This window comes from Rhineura floridana, chromosome 1 (assembly GCF_030035675.1).
Source record: "Rhineura floridana isolate rRhiFlo1 chromosome 1, rRhiFlo1.hap2, whole genome shotgun sequence".
NCBI lineage: Eukaryota > Metazoa > Chordata > Lepidosauria > Squamata > Rhineuridae > Rhineura > Rhineura floridana.
The window spans coordinates 168030587-168046013 of record NC_084480.1 but is presented as its reverse complement, the minus strand read 5'-3'; the positions used below and the strand labels follow the sequence as shown (position 1 = coordinate 168046013).

At 47.1% G+C, this 15427-nt stretch overlaps 1 long non-coding RNA gene across 1 annotated transcript in view; it reads right to left on the bottom strand.

Moving 5' to 3' along the window:
• Positions 1-378: 378 nt before the first annotated feature.
• The window catches only part of LOC133364365 (uncharacterized), a 31513-nt gene continuing 16464 nt past the window's right edge, over positions 379-15427 (bottom strand). The window contains exons 2-4 of the long non-coding RNA XR_009757924.1: positions 2868-2984; positions 2494-2559; positions 379-960 (exon numbers count right to left, since the gene is read on the bottom strand). This is a non-coding gene — a long non-coding RNA (uncharacterized LOC133364365). The remainder of the gene's footprint in view (positions 961-2493; positions 2560-2867; positions 2985-15427) is intronic.

Here is a 15427-nt window from a genome sequence, read left to right as displayed (position 1 = left end):
TATACTGACAGCAGCAGCCTCCAGAGTCTCACTACATAGGACATGAGGTTGGAAAGCAGGAGATGGGAGTTCAAGCTCCACAAGAGGGAAAATATCCCTACTCACATTTTGCATGTATGGGGATTGTCAGTAGTGGGGCTGGTGCTGGCTATGCCACTGGAGCTGAGGGAGTGGGAGTGCGGTGTTGCTGTTTTGTGCAGGAGGGGGGATGTCCCCATTGCTGTGAGTTTACTCTGTCCATCTGTGAGGAGCATGGGGGGTGCTCATCATCAGCGCAGGCCAGGTACTAGCCTGTGGGTTTGGGAAAAGGTACTCACTGTGTTATGAACGAAACCTTGCATCGGTTTGCCCTAATACCAAGAAGCAACAGGACTCAGGTGAACTTCAGTGGTTGTATTTATTCATAGTAAACACAACAGCATCTCAGCATAGCATAGTAGCTAGGACTGGGACTTGCCATGCAGACTCAGGCTGTGAACACACTAATCGCCTACAGCAAAGTGTTTCCATTAGACGCACCTGGAGGAGGAATGGGTTGATCTACCGATCAGTTGCAAAATCTCTTTGAAACAGCTGCCGTGCACGATAACCAGTTTCCAAACAAACTCCAAGGGTGACCACTTCAGCCATAAGATGAATTCTGGAAATTGCCTTGCAACCTTCAAAACTAACCCACTCTGTTTAATGGGATTTATTGCCCAGAGAGTACCTCATCTGGTGGCGCAACGGAGGCAGGACGACGTGCTCAACATGCTAACATCTCTCAATGCCGCTGATTCAAGAGACAGTGGAAGCAAGGAAGACAACCATCTAGCAATATCATTAAGGGATTCATATGAAATTCTTCGGTAAACTTGTTGACCAGCTATCAAGTTAATGCCAAGGATACAGACTGGTAATTCCACCCACATTTGAGTGAGTCTGCAGTGAAACATGGGGAATTCCCAAAGCCAGTAGAGCCTGCAGGGAACAAAGAAATCATACTAATTCTATATCCAGTGCCAAGGAGAAGCCTTGCTTTCTGAAAACTCGCTGCCTTTCTCATTTCAAGAATACTCAGCCTTATTCTTCCAGATCTGGTGACACAGCAGTGAAAGTTTCGAACAGCAGCAGTCATGCCAAACATAGGACACATGCCTTGGAAAGCTGCAGCCAAGGCAGCAATAATGCAATTTTGCCTGAGAACGGTTTTCACTATATTGACTTTGAAGCTACCAGCAACCATATTGCCTCCAGGGACTGGAATGGGTACTTCTTAAATTGCTATGGGAAGAAATGACAGAACGGTTGCGTCTATGGTTTCTTGTTCCTCTTTTTCAACTTGCTGCACAGCATGCTGCTTCTTTTGCAGCGCTGGAAAAGGCCCCCCCCTGAACTCGTGCAGGGACACCCGAGCAGCCACGGGGGGGGAGCGGGGGTGTTGGGAGAAAGCCTGCCCCGCAGGGAAGGGGGGCAGCTGTAGGCGGTTTCCCAGCTTTGAAGCGCCCGCCCACCGCTAATGTGAAACCCTGCCTCTTTGCTGGTGCCACGCCTCCCTTCGTTTAAGGTTTGGTGCCCATGGACAAAAAGGTCCCACAACACCACAACTGCAGCATGCACGAGAAACATGTGTGAACAACCACTCTCTTTCTCTCTCTCACACACACACACACTACGTGCAATGGAAACGTTTCCTATCGACCTTGTGCCAAGTAGGGTTTGCCTGAAGGAAATGAAACTGACAGCAGGAAACCAGGAGAACAGCAGCCCCCAATGTCTCCTGCCTTTACCTGTACTAGACAGGGAAACACCGCTCCTTCCCCGCCTCCACACTTAACATTCTAATATGTGGGCATGGCAACAAGGAAACACTGATAGCAATAAATGCAAATGCGTGTGAACGCTATAAAGCAAAACAGCACATTTATTCATAGTGAGGGCGGATGTATGTGAACCATCAAAATCAATCGCGATAGAAAAAGCAGCATTTTTAATGCGGATCTTGGTTCCTATGTGAACCAGCCCTAAGACTCTGGGAAAGATGGATAGGTGTTTGAATGCTGAATATCACAACAACAACAGCAACAGCACAGTCTCTAGAGAGAAATCCAGTGGACCAGTCTAACTCTTATGGTAATCATCTATTTTAGAGCTTGAAAAGAACAATGTCCTTGAAGTGAAGGAAACTTCTGCTACAGGTTATGTTGGAAGCCATTGTCTGTCAGCCACTGACTCAAGACTTAGGTCTTCCTGGTATGATGCTCCACGGGACAATAATGTAGATATGAATGAACTGGATAGGCCATACCTGTCCAGGAGCACCCCAGATGCAAGAATTCAAGTCGGATTTCTCCAGAATGACTGTAAGAAACCCTTGAACCAAAGTTCATCTCTCTCTTCCCTACATGATTTACATAGGGATTCAAATATAAGAAGCTGCCAAATTTCTGATGTTGGGCTTTCTGCAGATTATATCAATGCTCATGCCAGCGTAAGCAACCATGTTTCATTTACCTCAGCCATAGATGTCTTCTAAGGTGGAGCACAGAGGACCTCCGCAGTACTCTTCTTAACTCTCCCCTACAGAAAATGTACAGCTCTTAATGAGGATTCATCAGAGAAGGAAACATTAAATAATCATATGCACAGTATCAGTGACTGGACAGGGAGGCTGCCAAGAAAGAAGAGGAAGCTGCAGGAACCAAATGCAAAGATTCAAATGAATACTTTCACACTGGAATTGAAAACCTTTCTCCAGACACTTCCCATTTCTCTGGTTCTCCATGGTCCCCTGGTCAGATTTTCCTCCAAAGAAGTGAGTCTGCTAATGTAATCAGCAGTGATGTCCTGAGACAGAACATTTATGAGAACTTCATATGGGAGCTTACCTGAGCAGGATGAACACTGAAAACACAGACACCTTAGAGCAACTAGATTGGCTGTATGAGAAAGAGCAAGGAGTTGTCCGTAAAGCTGGATGGCTCTTCTTCAAACCTCTTGTGACCCTACAGAAAGAGAAGGAACTAGAGTTGGCGCCCTGGAGAAAATGGAAACAATACTGGATAACACTAAAAGCTGGGAGAGAATGAAATGTGTTTCCTCTCCTGAAGAGTGCTGTGTTAAGTGTTGTTGCTGTTCTCGCCTTTTGGCTAAAAGGCCCTCAAGGTAGCTTACAAAAAATAAACACAAATATAGAAATACATATCAATAAAAACAGTACAATTTATAAAAAATAAATAATAGGGTAATAACATTACTAAAAAGCAACAATAACAACTTTCAATGAACATACAACAAATCACACTTTCCTAACACTTTCCTAACAATTAGACAATGTCTGCTAGTTCTTACATCAATATGTTGACATCAGAACATGAGACCACTGAGGGGTCCTGCTGCATCTGCCAGTCCTAATACAGGAGAAGGAGCAGGAGCAGTCCAGCTTTTTGCCACCATAGACGGTGTCCACGGTCAGCAGACTTCAGCTTGATCACGGGGATGAAGCAGTCAACGTTCCGGCTCTCATCGGTGGTTGCAAAGGTAGAAACAATGGGCTCAGAAAGAAAGGAAAGAAGTAGAAGCCTGCTCGGCGTGGGTGGGAGAGAAGAAAGGAGTGGAGGCCTGCTCGGCATAGGTGGATCTGCCTGCGGGGCACACCCCAGTGCCGGAGCTCATACTGTCAGACAGTTGGTATGGGTCTGCCATCACGACCGGGCTGGATGACGAGAGGCCCAGTGGGGAGGGCAGTGGCAAAAAATGATGCGGTGGCGAAGACAGGCAGGGGTGCTTGGTGGCGCTGGGGCTTTCAAAGGTGAAGATGAAAGAGCTGCCCCTCCACCATACTGGACAACAAAAAGCCCAGCAGGAAGGGCAGCGGCAAGGAAGGCACAGCGGCAGAGACAAGCAGGCAGCGTTCGATAGCTCCAGAGCTTTTAAAAAATAAAGGTGGCACAACTACACCTCTGCCAGTAACTCTGCTCTGCACAGGTCCTGAGTGGCAAAGGTGTTCAAAATAAAGCACCAGCAGCTTGCCCGCTGCTCTCTCCACTGTCTTCTTGCAACCTTGCAGGAGCCCTGCAGGAACCTGTTCACGCCCCTGCTCATGCCGCCACCATTGTTTTAGGAAAATAGTTACTGAAGAAGTCTGGTAAACCCCTGCAAGCCCAACTTCCTGTACAGCAGGGGTAGAAAGCCAGTGGCCCTCTAGATGTTGTTGGATACACAGTCCCAGCCAACATGGGCAGTAATGAGAATTGTAATCCACCAACATTTGGAGGGCCATGGGTTTCCCTATCCCTGTTGCATAGATCTAAGTTATACAGAATTCACTGAAGTTTTGGAATGACAGGATAGCCTCTTTCACACATTATTGAACAGGGTTGTGCTGCAGGCACTATCCCTCATGTGAGGCATGCAGGGCCGGTTCAAAGGGGTGGCAAGGTTGGGCACTGGCCCGAGGGCCCTGCATCTACAGGAGCCCCTGGGGGGGCCCTGAGGGGCCCTCCACTCCCCTTCTTTGATCCGCGCCACGAGCCGTGCCACGGATTACAAGACAAAACCTTCCAAGCCACCCGCCATCCCCTCCGCTTCACCTACCTTTCTCTGCTGTTCTTTGCAGCTGGGCGCACTGCGTGCGCAGGGTTGCCATCAATGAAGATGGCGGCCAAGGTTTCTGTAAGGATCTGAAGCCTTTTCAGGCTTTATAGACAAAGATACAAGGGGGTTGTGGACAGCAAGGGCACCCAGACACAAAGTAACAAGCCATAGAGAGACTGAGGCAAAGTCTCTAGTAGTATTGCTTACAGGAAGTGACTGGTGGTGCTGCCTAGCAGTGGGATCTTGTGAGATTTGTGCTAGAGTGGAGTGAGAAAAAATAAAAATGACAATCCTGACTGGTGGTGTCCTGAGGTGGTGCCTAGTGAAAGGCGGTAGCCACAAGTAGGTGGGAACCTGACAGGGGGAGCCAAAGGTGGGATCGTTACATGCAGGGGGGTGGCGGGTGGCTTGGAAGGTCTTGTCTTGCAATCCATGGGATTGCGGAAGGGGAGCGGAGAGGTCCAGGGCAGGCTAATGCCCAAGGGCCCCCGCATTCCTGGAGCCGGCCCTGGAGGCATGCTTCTGGCTTTGCTCACACATCTTCACATAGATGTCAGCACTGGAGAGGTCTACACGTTGGCGGTTGTTTTTATGTAGGCCTCCATGCAATTGGGATCATTGAGACACCTGATCACATGGAGGTCTGCACATGAACAGCAGCTTGTGTGTGGGCTTCGATGCAGAAGTCCAGGCTGATACATGGACATCTGGAAGTGGGGCCAGGACTTCTCCAGTAACCATGTGATGCTGCCTCCATGTCATGGGGTCTATAACAGAATGGAAATTGGAAGTACATTATTGTAGAGTGGTCAGGAGATATATTTAAGAGGTAGAGGAGTATACGTTACAGTGGTATATTTTTGTGAGTTCTTAACGATGCATTAGCACATTTGCTATTTGGATAGCCACTGTGCTTTTCCTGGGAGTGTTGAGGGTTCAGACTAAAGACATGTAACATTAGGGTTGTGTAGTATTAGATCTCAGAAGATGCTCACTTTTGCTCCTTTTTATACTGATAGAACTGCTAGTACATAGCAGGCTGTCTGAGCACAAGTAATCTGTGTTTCCTGGACATTTCCTGTTTTCTTCACCCCTCAGAGTAATGTCTTTTTGTCTTTAATTTTAGTTCCATTTAATTTTAGTTCCATGAAGCAATCTTCAGAAAGCAATCTCTTTTTAAAGATAAATCTTACTTCTAAGACAGTCAATTATAAGTTTTGTTACAGTTGAATTATTGATTTGGTTGAATCATTTCCTGCTTGGGCAGGATGGCAGATACAAATATCCTTGTTTCACTTTTAAAATGCGAAGTGTCGGAATTCAAGTCTGTTATGACTTATGGCCAAACAAATAAAATTTACTTACTTTGAAGCTGATTTTTTTAAAAACAAACAAACCTCAAACTGATCCCACCAGGTTTTACAGTAAAAAGGAGCAGGGTTTGACAAGCGTCATGTGCCCGTTTTCAGAAGAGAGGTGGAGACAAACTGGAACTGGCACAAGAATGAGTGTGTTTCTCCCTAAAGATGGACTAAGGAAAAGCTTCCAACTGGTTCTAGCCAGTTCCAACAGAGGAAAGGGAAGTTTCCACTACAGGTAAAGCATGTCTCTTTAAGAGTCAGGCAACACACTCTACAGTCCTCGATGGTTGTGATGTAACAGTGTTTCTTTTTTTATACTTTTATTTTCAAATATAGCATTACAAAAACATCACATAAAACACATAATGAACCAAACTGGATGTTGTTTCTAGGGATGTACCCAGGACTCAAACTAGGGTTGCCAGGCTCAGGGCCTGAGACTCATCCTGTATCTTTAGGAGACGAGAAAGTCAGCCAAGTGCAGGTGTTCTTGCAACACTGTAATGGGAAAAACCACAAAGCGGAATTCTCCCTTCCCCCTGCACAACTTTTAAAGATACAGAAGACCTCTTGGAGACCTGGCCTGGCAACCAAGAGGTCTTCTGTATCTTTAAAAGTTGTGGAGGAGGGAGGGAGAATTCCACCTTGTGGTTTTTCCCATTACAGTGTTGCAAGAACACCTGCACTTGGCTGACTTTCTCGTCTCCTAAAGATACAGGACCAGTCTCAGGGATTGAACCTGGCAACCCTAACTCAAAGCCACATTGCAAGCTACACAGAGCATTTCCCTAACCACTGTTGTTTTTGCACCATCTTTATATTTTCTTGTTGTGTGTTTTCCCCTTCCTCAGATAAGCAGTCAATAGATCCAGCAGCCATTCCACATGGACGGCAGTGACATACCTCCAGTACTAGCATGACTGAGTTGCTTTGCCCATCAATTGTTGGGTTAAATTTAAGAACATTTATGTATTTTCAAAACCTCAATTTTAGGTGTGTTTTTTATATAGTGAAGAACTTATATTTTAATAAAGAAAATGTGGCTTGAATCCAGTACTAGTGCTACTCAGTGCAGTAGACCCATTGAAAGCAGCACAGAGCTGGCCCTTTTTAAACATCCCTGCAGTGCTCCTTGAACTTCTGCTTTGAAAACAGCACATGGATATTTACAACAGACTTTCAAACACCCCTGTGCTGCTCGTTAAACCTCTGAAATGTGGCCCACCAGGGGCTGGGGAAGTTGAGATCTGGCCACCTGGCCAGAAAAGGTTCCCTACCCCAGTGTAGCTGCTTTCCCACCCCAGAGTGCCCTCTCCCATCTGGTTCCTTTGGTGCCTCAGGCCTTCTCTCCTTGGCTTTTCCTTTGGCTCCCCTCGCTTCAGCTGCCAGCTGATTGGGCAGTTTGAAGCTGCCTTTTCCTTGCCACCAGCAAACTCTTTTTGAATCTCTGCCATTGCTAGGGATGGCCAGCAATCTCACAGTGCCCAACAGTGGATTATCAAGAACCACTGCCTCAGGCTCACTGCAGTGTTGCTTAACAACACCTGATCCCATCTGGGAGGAGGGGGGTTTCTCCATCAAGCTACTATGCCTCTTCACAGGCTCACTCACAGGTGGGTCAGTGGGGTCTGCAACGGGCCTCCTGAGGGTCCACAACGGTGCTGAACCCTGATGCTAGCCCTGAAAAAGTAGAGTTAACATTCTGTTGTTTACAAAACAGTATCTGATTCGCTTGAAGGATTTGCATTAAATGTCTACTTTGAGTTTTGATTGGTTTACGATAGGCTGTGTGTTCAGCGGAAGCAGCCTCCTCTGTGGATTATGGCCAGTGGACTATGGACTGCCTGGGTGCTGTTAGCTCAGAGGTGATACTCCTCCTTGCGCCCTGCCAGGCCACTCCTTCCTTTACTCTCTGGACAGGGAGTGCCACATCTGTGAGAGCCATAGCACTTAGCAATCCTTTGTTGCTGTATAAATGTATTTATTTATTTGTTGCACTTGTATACCGCCCCATAGCCGAAGCTTTCTGGGTGGTTTACAGCAATCAAAAACATTAAAACAAATACACAATTTAAAAACATATTTTAAAAACAATTTAAAACACAATTTTAAAATTCAAAACAATATAAAAACAATTTAAAAACACATGCTAAAATGCCTGGGAGAAGAGGAAAATCTTGACCTGGTGCTGAAAAGATAACAGTGTTGGCGCCAGGTGCACCTCATCACAGAGATCATTCCATAATTTGGGGGCCACCACTGAGAAGGCCCTCTCCCTTGTTGCCACCCTCCGAGCTTCCCTTGGAGTAGGCACCCGGAGGAGGGCCTTTGATCTTGAATGTAGTGTACGGGTGGGTTCATATCGGGAGAGGTTTTCCATCAGGTATTGTGGTTCCAAGCTGTGTAAGGCTTTATAGCTCAAAACCAGCACCTTGAATCGAGCTCGGAAACATACAGGCACCCAATGCAAGCGGGCCAGAATAGGTTTTATATGTTCGGACCATCTGGTCCCTGTTACCAATCTGGCCGCTGCATTTTCCACAAGCTGCAGTTTCCGAACAGTCTTCAAAGGCAGCCCCACGTAGAGTGCATTGCAGTAATCTAATTTGGAGGTTACCAGAGCATGGACAACTGAAGCCAGGTTATCCCTGTCCAGATAGGGACGTAGTTGGGCCACCAACCAAAGGTGGTAGAAGGCACTCCGTGTCACCAAGGCTACCTGAGCCTCAAGTGACAGAGATGGTTCTAGGAGAACCCCCAAGCTACGGACCTGCTCCTTCAGGGGGAGTGCAACCCCATCCAGGACAGGTTGGACATCCACCATCCGGTCAGAAGAACCACCCACTAAGAGCATCTCAGTCTTGTCTGGATTGAGCCTCAGTTTATTAGCCCTCATCCAGACCATTGTCGCAGCCAGGCACTGGTTCAGCACATTGACAGCCTCACCTGAAGAAGATGAAAAGGAGAAATAGAGCTGTGTGTCATCAGCATACTGATAGCAATGCACTCCAAAGCTCCAGATGACCACACCCAATGGTTTCATGTAGATGTTGAACAGCATCGGTGACAGAACTGACCCCTGCAGAACCCCCTACTGGAGAGTCCAGGGTGCCAAGCAATGTTCCCCAAGCACCACCTTCTGGAGGCGACCTGCCAAGTAGGAGTGGAACCACCGCAATGCAGTACCTCCCACTCCCAACTCAGCCAGTCTCCCCAGAAGGATACCATGGTCGATGGTATCGAAAGCCACTGAGAGATCAAGGAGAATCAACAGATTCACACTGCCCCTGTCTCTCTCCCGACAAAGGTCATCATACAGGGTGACCAAGGCTGTTTCCGTGCCAAAACCAGGCCTGAAACCCGACTGAAATGGATCCAGATAATCGGCCTCATCCAAGAGTGTCTGGAGCTGGCCTGCAACCACTCGTTCCAGGACCTTGCCCAGGAATGGAACATTTGCTACCGACCTATAGTTATTAAGTTTTTCTGGGTCCAGGGAGGATCTCTTCAGGAGTGGTCACACTACTGCCTCTTTCAAGCAGCCAGGGACCACCCCCTCTTGCAGAGAGGCATTAATCACTTCCCTGGCCCAGCCGGCTGTTCCATCCCTGCTAGCTTTTATTAGCCAAGAAGGGCAAGGATCCAGCACAGAAGTGGTTGCACGAACCTGTCCAAGCACCTTGTCAACGACCTAAAGCTGCACCAGCTGAAACTCATCCAAGAAATCGGGACAAGGCTGTGCTCTGGATACCTCGCTTGATTCACCTGCTGTAACACTGGAGTCTAAGTCCTGGCAGATGCTAAAGATTTTATCCTGGAAGTGCCTAGCAAATTCATTAAAGCAGGCCTCAGATGGTTCTACCATGTCCCTGAGGCCAGAGTGTAATAGCCCCCAGACAATTCTGAAGAGCTCCACTGGGCGGCAGATTGATGATTTGATAGTGGCAGCAGAATATTGTTTTTTTGCTGCCCTTACTGCCCCTAAATACACCTTACCATAGGCACTTACCAGTGATAATTGCATCCACTAGGAGTTCATCTCCATCTGCACTCAAGCCGCCTCCGATATTGTTTCATCGCTCTCAGCTCTGGGGTATACCATGGAGCCGTACGAGCTCTACACAGGAGAGGACGCTCAGGAGCAATCATGTCAACCGCCCGGGTCATTTCTGTATTCCACAGTTCAACCAGGGTTTTGACAGGAGCGCCAGCCCTATCAGCCGGAAAACTCCCCAGAGCCCTTTGGAAACCATCCGGATCCATTAGTCTCTGGGGGCGGACCAACTTAATAGGTCCCCCACCCTTGCAGAGGGGAAAAGCCGCTGTAAGTCTAAACTTCAGCAAGCAGTGATCTGTCCATGACAGAGGGACTGATGTAAGGCCCCCCACATTCAGATCACCAACTCCATGTCCAGATGCAAAAACCAAGGCTAGAGTATGCCCTGCTACATGTGTTGGGCCAATGGCATATTGGGACAGTCCCATGGTTGTCATGGAGACCATGAAATCCTGAGCTGCCCCGGATAAGGTGGCCTCAGCATGGATGTTGACATCCCCCAGAACCAACAGTCTGGGGATCTCAACAGTACACCCGAGACCACTTCCGTCAGCTCAGCTAGGGAGTCTGTCGGTCAGCGGGGTGGGTGGTACACCAACAGAATTCCCAGTCTGTCCCACTGACCCAACATAAGGTGCAAACTCTCCAGACCAGTAGTCACATGGACAGGGTGCTTGAAGAGGGAGATGGAGCTCCTATAGACCACAGCAACCCCCCCTCCCTGACCCTCAGGTCTACCCTGATGCTGGACCAGGTACCCTGGCGGGCATAGCTGGGAAAGACTGACTCCCCCCTGCTCACCCACCCAGGTCTCGGTTATACATACCAGATCGGCTGTCTCATCCACAATTAAATCGTGAATGAGGGAGATCTTATTATGCACCGATCTGGCATTTAGCAGCAGCATCCGGAGGCCTGAGAGCTGGCTGATAGGGCAACCAACAAACCTGCGGGTGTGGGGAGGACCGGAACAAGGCACAGCCATTAACTGCCTGGGCCACGTTCCCCTTACCTGGCAAGTCCTCCTCACAACACCATATCTCCCTCTACCCATCACTACGCTAATCGGGGGCCCCTCAAATCTCCCCACTTGGCTCCGAGTCCTCTCTCCCAGGCACATGACTCAAGACCCAGAAAAAGGCAGACAAAGCAGGAGCCACCTCAGCCAGCCGGCTTATGTATCCCCTCCAGAGAAGGGACAGGTGGAAGAAATCAGCCACAGCTGGCTGAGTACCTGGGGCCTGGTCCTGCAAGGCGTGACACCTGCCGAGCAGAAGTCCAACAGGGAGAGGGTGGTGATAGCCGAGCAGCAGCAGCAAGCAGGCAGGCAGCAGCAAATGGCTCTCTTTCCCTGGAAGGGATGGTGGTGTTCCCCTTCCTCCTGCAGGCACTGGGTAACGCAATACACCACAAAAACAAAGGAATTTGCCTCTTGTCTCAGGCTAACTGCTGCGCTGCTTAACAAGGACTCTCCTCCCTTCATTTTACTATTCTTGTTGTTTTGCAGTACTTTGGCTTGTTAATGGCATTTGTTATCACCTAGACAGAAGTTAAGAATGCATCAGCTTAGAGGAAAGCGAATTACAAAGATAATAACGTAAAATTTGGAGGTTTGTCTTTTTAAAATGTGCTGATGACAGCTGTGACCCGCCACAAGAAATCAATGTCAGTCTGAAAACAATGTGGATTATCAGATTATGTCAGAATCCAGTAATAAATTCGATTTAGCAGTTATGCTGCCCTATCCCTTCTCTATTTTATTAAACCCATACTAGGATCTTTGCCAGAAGAAGAGGAGGAGCAGCAGCATGTTGTTCAAGCAAGGTTCAACTAGCACAAGACACCCTCTCATAATTCCTTCCTGTCTTGGGGGATTGATTGGGCCGCCTAGGTGACCAAAGTCAGTATAGAGACTGAGGGTATTCCACTGCCTAACGAGAGGCTGCAGCTAGCCTGCACTTTGGTGGCTCTCCAAACAGGGCTGACTTGCACAAGGCCACACAACTTCCAGTTTGAGTCCCAGCACTGCCTGACATGCCCTAAAGCTGAAGGCAAATCTGTGTTCCAGTCTTAGTATGCTTGCAATAGAGCAATCATTTGGATATTCTTGATTCTATATGTTTCTATGTCCATTTGACAGCAACTCATAGCAAATTTAGCTTGTTGCTGTTCTGTCATTCATATTTATAGACAATTCTGAAGGCTCAAGTATATGACCCTGATATTCAGGAGCTTTCCACTTTCATGTTTTGTCAGGGGTGGATCAGGAGGTTACAGCTGCCATGACAACTATGGGTTTTCTCAAAATATTTTGGTCCCAAAATGACATTCGGCAGCCACTGACAAGGAAGCTGGACAGAGGGAGTATGGTTGGTAGTTCTCCTGCACTTGTCAGTGGCTTTTGATACCATTGACTATGATATCCTTCTGCAGTACCAATCTAGAAAGGGAACTGAGGGACTCATGCTCAGTGAGTTCCACTCCTAACAAGGAGGACATTAGCAGAAGTCAGGGCTGAAGGACCACTGCTCTGCCCCATGGCATTGATTCCAGGTGGCTATGGGGTGCTGTAGGACTGCATCAACATTAAACACCCATGCTTTTAAGGTCTTCATCAGGATCGGCTAATCTCTTTTGGAGCTGCACTGATCCATTGTCAACTCTCCAGAGTCCATATGTCAACATGGGCATGATCAAAATTTAATTTTTTTTAAAAAGGACAATTTTAGGAGAGTCTTGGGGGAGAGTTACTAAAAACTTTTGGTATCACAAAATTACAACAGGGAACCCATGGTAGTAGTCAGTAAAATATCTATTTTTAAAAAAATAATAGCGATGCAATCAGTAATTTAAAAAAATTAAATGAAATAGAAAATTTTTAGAGGGGCCTTGGAAACCCCACAAAAATGTTTGGTGTGATGGCATCACAGCAGGGGACCCTAGGAGCAGCAAATATTTTTTAAAGGAATAGTTTTTTTAAAGACAATTTTTGGAGCACAAAAACCTTCTTGGGAGGGCTAGGTATGGTTTATGGGCCATAGATTAGCCACCTCTGATCTACATGGAACCACTTGGGAGAGTTATCTAAGGATCTGGAGTGAGCTCTGCTTCCACTTTTCATCAAATCCAGATAGGATAACTGATGTCCATAACAGTTACTAGGAGTCAGTTGTGGGCTGGGTAAAGGCTAATAAGTGATGCTCAATCCCCTTCTTAAAAAACATATTACCAGTTATTCATGTCTTGGTAATGTCTGGGTTGGCCATTATATGTGGAACTTCCTATGAAAAATATTTGGAAGTTGCTACCAGGGTTCGAATCCCCACATAGCCAGGAAGCTCACTGGGTGACCTTGGGCCAGTCACTGCCTCTCAGCCTCATGAAAACCCTCTTCATAGGGTCGCCATAACTCGGAATTGACTTGAAGGCAGTACATTTACATTTACTGGTTCAAAACATGGTGGACAGATTACTAAGTGGAACCTACCATGATGATCATATTTCACCAGCACTGAAATATCATCACTGGCTTCTGGTTTGTTTCTGGGTGCTACATTTGACCTACAAAGCTCTAAACAACTTGGGTCCAGGGCATCTTAAAGTCCATCTCCGTCCTATGAATCTGCTCATATATTGAGATCCTGTCCTGAGCCTCCTTTAGCACTTAGACAGGTGGCTGCCAGATACCAGGCCTTTCCATTGTGGAACCCTGAGTGACTGTGGGTGCCTTGCACCTAGCTTGATTTCCTTTTAATGGCAGGGTAAAACTATTTTTTATGAAGGCTTTTTAGTAAGATTTAAATGTGAACCGCTTTTGGGTGCTTTTTTTAGGACTGCAGTTTTGAATGTATATCAGTACTGAATTTTAATTTGGTTGCATTCTTAGTTTTGCATTGGTTTTAATTTTTTGTAAGTCACATTGCTGAAAAGGCAAGGTAAAACATAATTGAATGAATGAATGAAGAAAGATATAAGAATTTAACGAGAATGATATTTCACCACAATAAAAGTAATTCCTTGCCAAATCAATCATTTCTAGGAGAGACCATCAGTTCAGTTCCTGACATTCTCAGTTAACAGTTAATCGCAGGCAGAGCTGGAAATGATGTCTGCCCAGGGCTTACAGAGTTATTGCCAGCCACAGCAGACGGTTCTGGGATAGACAGACCAGCAAAAGAGGGCAGTTTCCTGTGGTCTTCTCTGCGATGGCACCTTGAAGAGACTAGCTCCCCCAGACAGGATAGTCACCTGTTTGCTTTATTTACCATCCAAAATCGTGAGACTCCATGTTGTAAGAAGTCATTCAATCCCTTAGCCCTAGGCCAGGTGGCTCCTGTGAATCAAGGCTGCTATATAACTCACTGTCTGAGGGACAGTCCAGAGTAAAACTATTAAAGCCATTTGGTGAGCAGTTGACAACTGGCATAAGGGAATGACCAGAACCAGTCAACCACAAGGTCTCAGAGGCATTGGCTGGCTGAAATCACCACAGGTAGTTTCCTAGCTTACTTGTAATCATGTAATTTTTCTCTCAACATTTTGCATTAAGCAACCTTTTGCATTCTTGAGTTGCCTTGGTTAGGGCAATACAACCTGCTGTGAATAAATCCTAGAAGAGTCCCTTCCTTTGGTTCTCCTGCCAGCAACTGCTGGAGGTTTAAAGCAGGAAGTGCCAGAGTCAGCTGGCCTTCTGATCATCCCAGCTTGCTTGTGGTGCTGTGAATCCCTGGACTAGTTTTCACCAAAATGATAAAACGTGTGCTTGGACTGTACCACTTCAGACTACTGAAGGGAATTCACATTCTGAGTAGTGCAAGACTTCCAGGGGTTCCTGTACTTGCCCAGGGTTTGGTTTCCTTGGAATGAAAGTCAGTAGAGATTGTGGTCTTTAGGATACATCATTTTATTCACACACGCACATCCAGAGTGTAAGATGCAGGGATTCTCAGCATTAACATTCCAACAGAACTTGCTTTCCCATTAGGCAGGGTTGGTGCCAGAGGGCAGCCAGGTCAGGCCCTGGCTGAGGGTCCCTGCAATCCAGAAGGGCCCCGAGGGCCCCTCCTTAGGGTGGGAGGGTAGCACTCCTATTCCACGATATGTGGCAGTGGTGGCTCCTGACCCTGCTGCAGATCGAGGAGAGGGAGCTCCCAGGCACCCCCCATAAAAACAGCATGGGCTTTAATTAACCCCCACACATGCCCCACCTACCTCTTCCATCACTGTGAATATTGTGTGCACTATGTGTGCATGCCTGCCATTAACTAAGATGGTGTCAGGGGCTTCATTAAGCCCCTGCCGCCATCTTGGTGATAGTACCACCTACCCTGTGGAACTCTCTGCCCTTAAATATTAGGCAGGCGCCATCTCTGTTATCTTTTCAGTGCCTTTTGTAGACTTTCCTCTTTCAACAAGCCTTTTAAGTTGAGACCTA